We start from the raw sequence: 6,398 nt of genomic DNA on the forward strand, positions 1-6,398 counted from the left end.
GTACGGACTGTGGGCCCCCCCGCTCGCCCCGAGTCTGGACTGTGGGGCCGCCTGCCCCGGGTCTGGACTGTGGGGCATGTCCGCCCCATGTCAGGACTGTGGGGCCCGTCCACCCCGTGTCTGGACTGTGGGGCCGCCTGCCCCTGGTCTAGCCTCAGGTCTGGACTGTGGGGCCGCCTGCCCCGGGACTAGCCCCGTGTCCGGACTGTGGGGCCCGTCCGCCCCGAGCCTGGACTGTGGGGCCCGTCCGCCATATGTCCGGACTGTGGCTCCCCCCGTGTCCGGACTGTGGGGACCGTCCACCCCGTGTCCGGACTGTGGGCCGCGTGCTCCGGGTCTAGCCCCAGGTCTGGACTGTGGGGCATGCCTGCTCTGTGTCCGGACTGTGGGGCCCGTCCACCCCGTGTCCGGACTGTGGGCCATCTGCCCCGGGTCTAGCCCCAGGTCTGGACTGTGAAGCCGCCTGCCCCGGGATTAGCTCAGTGTCCAGACTGTGGGGCCTGCCTGCCCCGTGTCCTGACTGTGGAGCCCGCCCGCCCCGTGTCCTGACTGTGGGGCCCGCCCGCCCTATGTCCGTATTATGTCCGCCCCGTGTCCGGACTGTGGGGCCCGTCCACCACGTGTCCGGACTGTGGGGCCGCCTGCCCCGGGACTAGCCCCGTGTACGGACTGTGGGGCCGCCTGCCCCGGGACTAGCCCCGTGTACGGACTGTGGGGCCCGCCCGCCCCATGTCGTAACTATGGGCCCGCCCGCCCCGAGCCTGGACTGTGGGGCCCGTCCGCCCCGAGTCTGGACTGTGGGGCCCGTCCGCTCCAAGCGTGGACTGTGGGGCCCGTCTGCCCCGAGCGTGGACTGTGGGGCCAGAGCGTGGACTGTGGGGCCCGTTAGCTCCGAGCCAATACTGTGGGGCCCATCCGCCCCGAGTCTGGACTGTGGGGCCCATCCGCCCCGAGCCCGGACTGTGTGGCCCCCCGCCCCGGGTCTGAAATGTGGGGCCGGCTTCCCCGGGTTTAGCCCCGAGCCTGGACTGTGGGGCCCGCCCACCCTATGTCTGGACTGTGGCCGCCCCGTGTCCGGACTGTGGGGCTCGTCACCCTGTGTCTGGACTTTGGGGCAGCCTACCCCTGGTCTAGCCCTAGGTCTGGACTGTGGGGCATGTCCGCCCCGTGTCAGGACTGTGGGGCCCGTCCACCCCGTATCTGGACTGTGGGGCCGCCTGCCCCGGGTCGAGCCTCAGGTCTGGACTGTGGAGCCCGTCCGCCCCGAGCCTGGACTGTGGGGCCCGTTCGCCCCGAGCCAATACTGTGGGGCCCATCCGCCCCGAGCCTGGACTGTGGGGCCCATCCGCCCCGAGCCTGGACTGTGTGGCCCCCCGCCCCGGGTCTGAAATGTGGGGCCGGCTTCCCCGGGTTTAGCCTCGAGCCTGGACTGTGGGGCCCGCCCGCCCCGTGTCCTGACTGTGGAGCCCGCCCGCCACATGTCCTGACTGTGTGGCCCGCCCGCCCCATGTCCTGACTGTGGGGCCCGCCCACCCCGTGTCCTGACTGTGGGGCTCGCCCGCCCCGTGTCCTGACTGTGGGGCTCGCCCGCCCCGTGTCCTGACTGTGGGGCTCTTCCGCCCAGTGTCTGGACTTTGGGGCCGCCTGCCCCGGGTCTAGCCCCGTTTCCGGTCTGTGGGGCACGCCCGCCCCAAGCTTGGACTGTGGGGTCCGTCCGTCCCGGGTCTAGCCCCGAGCCAGGACTGTGGGGCCCGGCCGCCCTATATCCGGACTGAGGCCGCCCAGTGTCCGGACTATGGGCCCGTCCGCCCCGTGTCCGGACTGTGGGGCCGCCTGCATCGGGTCTAGCCCCAGGTCTGGACTGTGGGGCCCCCCGCCCACCCAACGTCCGGACGGTGGGGCCGCCCGCCCCGAGTCTAGCCCCAGGTCTGGACTGTGGGGCCCCCCGCCAGCCCCGGGTACGGACTGTGGGGCCCGCCGCCCGCCCCGGGTACGGACTGTGGGACCCCCGCTCGCCCCGAGTCTGGACTGTGGGGAAGCCTGCCCCGGGTCTGGACTGTGGGGCATGTCCGCCCCATGTCAGGACTGTGGAGCCCGTCCACCCCGTGTCTGGACTGTGGGGCCGCCTGCCCCTGGTCTAGCCTCAGGTCTGGACTGTGGGGCCGCCTGCCCCGGGACTAGCTCCGTGTCCGGACTGTGGGGCCCGTCCGCCCCGAGCCTGGACTGTGGGGCCCGTCCGCCCCGAGCCTGGACTGTGGGGCCCCCCCGCCCGCCCCGGGTACGGACTGTGGGGCCCCCCGCTCGCCCCGAGTCTGGACTGTGGGGCCGCCTGCCCCGGGTCTGGACTGTGGGGCATGTCCGCCCCATGTCAGGACTGTGGGGCCCGTCCACCCCGTGTCTGGACTGTGGGGCCGCCTGCCCCTGGTCTAGCCTCAGGTCTGGACTGTGGGGCCGCCTGCCCCGGGACTAGCCCCGTGTCCGGACTGTGGGGCCCGTCCGCCCCGAGCCTGGACTGTGGGGCCCGTCCACCATATGTCCGGACTGTGGCTCCCCCCGTGTCCGGACTGTGGGGACCGTCCACCCCGTGTCCGGACTGTGGGCCGCGTGCTCCGGGTCTAGCCCCAGGTCTGGACTGTGGGGCATGCCTGCTCCGTGTCTGGACTGTGGGGCCCGTCCACCCAGTGTCCGGACTGTGGGCCGTCTGCCCCGGGTCTAGCCCCAGGTCTGGACTGTGAAGCCGCCTGCCCCGGGATTAGCTCAGTGTCTGGACTGTGGGGCTTGGTTGCCCCGTGTCCTGACTGTGGAGCCCGCCCGCCCCGTGTCCTGACTGTGGGGCCCGCCCACCCTATGTCCGTACTATGGCCGCCCCGTGTCTGGACTGTGGGGCCCGTCCACCCCGTGTTCGGACTGTGGGGCCGCCTGCCCCGGGACTAGCCCCGTGTACGGACTGTGGGGCCCGCCCGCCCTGTGGGGCCCGCCCGCCCCATGTCGTAACTATGGGCCCGCCCGCCCCGAGCCTGGACTGTGGGGCCCGTCCGCCCCGAGTCTGGACTGTGGGGCCCGTCCGCTCCAAGCGTGGACTGTGGGGCCCGTCTGCCCCGAGCGTGGACTGTGGGGCCAGAGCGTGGACTGTGGGGCCCGTTCGCTCTGAGCCAATACTGTGGGGCCCCCCGCCCCGGGTCTGAAATGTGGGGCCGGCTTCCCCGGGTTTAGCCCCGAGCCTGGACTGTGGGGCCCGCCCACCCTATGTCTGGACTGTGGCCGTCCCGTGTCCGGACTGTGGGGCTCGTCACCCTGTGTCTGGACTTTGGGGCAGCCTACCCCTGGTCTAGCCCTAGGTCTGGACTGTGGGGCATGTTCGCCCCGTGTCAGGACTGTGGGGCCCGTCCACCCCGTATCTGGACTGTGGGGCCGCCTGCCCCGGGCCTAGCCTCAGGTCTGGACTGTGGAGCCCGTCCGCCCCGAGCCTGGACTGTGGGGCCCGTTCGCCCCGAGCCAATACTGTGGGGCCCATCCGCCCCGAGCCTGGACTGTGGGGCCCATCCGCCCCGAGCCTGGACTGTGTGGCCCCCCGCCCCGGGTCTGAAATGTGGGGCCGGCTTCCCCGGGTTTAGCCTCGAGCCTGGACTGTGGGGCCCGCCCACCCTATGTCTGGACTGTGGCTGCCCCGTGTCCGGACTGTGGGGCTCGTACACCCCGTGTCCGGACTTTGGGGCAGCCTACCCCGGGTATGCCCCAGGTCTGGACTGTGGGGCATGTCCGCCCCGTGTCAGGACTGTGGGGCCCGTCCACCCTATGTCTAGAATGTGGGGCTGCCTGCCCCGGGTCTAGCCTCAGGTCTGGACTGTGGGGCCGCCTGCCCCGGGTCTAGCCCCAGGTCTTGACTATGGGTCATGCCCGCCCCGTATCCGGACTGTGGGGCCCGTCCACCCCGTGTCTAGAATGTGGGGCCGCCTGCCCCGGGTCTAGCCTCAGGTCTGGACTGTGGGGCCGCCAGCCCCGGGTTTAGCCCCAGGTCTTGACTATGGGGCATGCCCACCCCGTATCTGGACTGTGGGGCCCGTCCACCCCGTGTCTGGACTGTGGGCTGCCTGCCCCGGGTCTAGCCCCAGGTCTGGACTGTGTGGCCACCTGCCCCGGGATTAGCCCTGTGTCTGGACTGTGGGGCCTGCTCGCCCTGTATTATGACTGTGGAGCCCGCCCGCCCAATGTCCTGACTGTGGGGCCCGCCCCGTGTCCTGACTGTGGGTCCCGCCCGCCCCGTGTCCTGACTGTGGGTCCCGCCCGCCCCGTGTCCGGACTGTGGGGCCCGTCCGCCCCGTGTCCGGACTGTGGGGCCCGTTCGCCCCGTGTCCGGACTGTGGGGCCCGTCCGCCCCGTGTCCGGACTGTGGGGCCCGTCCGCCCCGTGTCCGGACTGTGGGGCCCGTCCGCCCCGGGTCCGGACTGTGGGGCCCGTCCGCCCCGCGTCCGGACTGTGGGGCCCGTCCGCCCCGCGTCCGGACTGTGGGGCCCGTCCGCCCCGCGTCCGGACTGTGGGGCCCGTCCGCCCCGCGTCCGTACTGTGGGGCCCGTCCGCCCCGTGTCCGGACTGTGGGGCCCGTCCGCCCCGTGTCCGGACTGTGGGGCCCGTCTCCCCGTGTCCGGACTGTGGGGCCCGTCCACCCCGTGTCCGGACTGTGGGGCCCGTCCACCCCGTGTCCGGACTGTGGGGCCCGTCCACCCCGTGTCCGGACTGTGGGGCAGCCTACCCCGGGTCTAACCCCAGGTCTGGACTGTGGGGCCCGTCCGCCCCGCGTCCGTACTGTGGGGCCCGTCCGCCCCGCGTCCGTACTGTGGGGCCCGTCCGCCCCGTGTCCGGACTGTGGGGCCCGTCCGCCCCGTGTCCGGACTGTGGGGCCCGTCCGCCCCGTGTCCGGACTGTGGGGCCCGTCTCCCCGTGTCCGGACTGTGGGGCCCGTCCACCCCGTGTCCGGACTGTGGGGCCCGTCCACCCCGTGTCCGGACTGTGGGGCCCGTCCACCCCGTGTCCGGACTGTGGGGCAGCCTACCCCGGGTCTAACCCCAGGTCTGGACTGTGGGGCATGTCCGCCCCGTGTCAGGACTGTGGGGCCCGTCCACCCTGTGTCTAGAATGTGGGGCCGCCTGCCCCGGGTCTAGCCTCAGGTCTGGACTGTGGGGCCGCCTGCCCCGGGTCTAGCCCCAGGTCTTGACTATGGGTCATGCCCGCCCCGTATCCGGACTGTGGGGCCCGTCCACCCCGTGTCTAGAATGTGGGGCCGCCTGCCCCGGGTCTAGCCTGAGGTCTGGACTGTGGGGCCGCCTGCCCCGGGTCTAGCCCCAGGTCTTGACTATGGGTCATGCCCGCCCCGTATCCGGACTGTGGGGCCCGTCCACCCCGTGTCTAGAATGTGGGGCCGCCTGCCCCGGGTCTAGCCTGAGGTCTGGACTGTGGGGCCGCCTGCCCCTGGTCTAGCCTCAGGTCTGGACTGTGGGGCCGCCTGCCCCGGGACTAGCTCCGTGTCCGGACTGTGGGGCCCCTCCGCCCCGGGCCTGGACTGTGGGGCCCGTCCGCCCCGAGCCTGGACTGTGGGGCCCCCCCGCCCGCCCCGGGTACGGACTGTGGGGCCCCCCGCTCGCCCCGAGTCTGGACTGTGGGGCCGCCTGCCCCGGGTCTGGACTGTGGGGCATGTCCGTCCCATGTCAGGACTGTGGGGCCCGTCCACCCCGTGTCTGGACTGTGGGGCCGCCTGCCCCTGGTCTAGCCTCAGGTCTGGACTGTGGGGCCGCCTGCCCCGGGACTAGCCCCATGTCCGGACTGTGGGGCCCGTCCGCCCCGAGCCTGGACTGTGGGGCCCGTCCACCATATGTCCGGACTGTGGCTCCCCCCGTGTCCGGACTGTGGGGACCGTCCACCCCGTGTCCGGACTGTGGGCCGCGTGCTCCGGGTCTAGCCCCAGGTCTGGACTGTGGGGCATGCCTGCTCCGTGTCCGGACTGTGGGGCCCGTCCACCCAGTGTCCGGACTGTGGGCCGTCTGCCCCGGGTCTAGCCCCAGGTCTGGACTGTGAAGCCGCCTGCCCCGGGATTAGCTCAGTGTCCGGACTGTGGGGCTTGGTTGCCCCGTGTCCTGACTGTGGAGCCCGCCCGCCCCGTGTCCTGACTGTGGGGCCCGCCCACCCTATGTCCGTACTATGGCCGCCCCGTGTCCGGACTGTGGGGCCCGTCCACCCTGTGTTCGGACTGTGGGGCCGCCTGCCCCGGGACTAGCCCCGTGTACGGACTGCGGGGCCCGCCCGCCCTGTGGGGCCCGCCCGCCCCATGTCGTAACTATGGGCCCGCCCGCCCCGAGCCTGGACTGTGGGGCCCGTCCGCCCCGAGTCTGGACTGTGGGGCCCGT

Source organism: Phyllobates terribilis, unplaced genomic scaffold (genome assembly GCF_046119375.1).
Source record: "Phyllobates terribilis strain yellow unplaced genomic scaffold, ASM4611937v1 Scaffold_254__1_contigs__length_2825407, whole genome shotgun sequence".
In the NCBI taxonomy this organism is placed as follows: Eukaryota; Metazoa; Chordata; class Amphibia; order Anura; family Dendrobatidae; genus Phyllobates; species Phyllobates terribilis.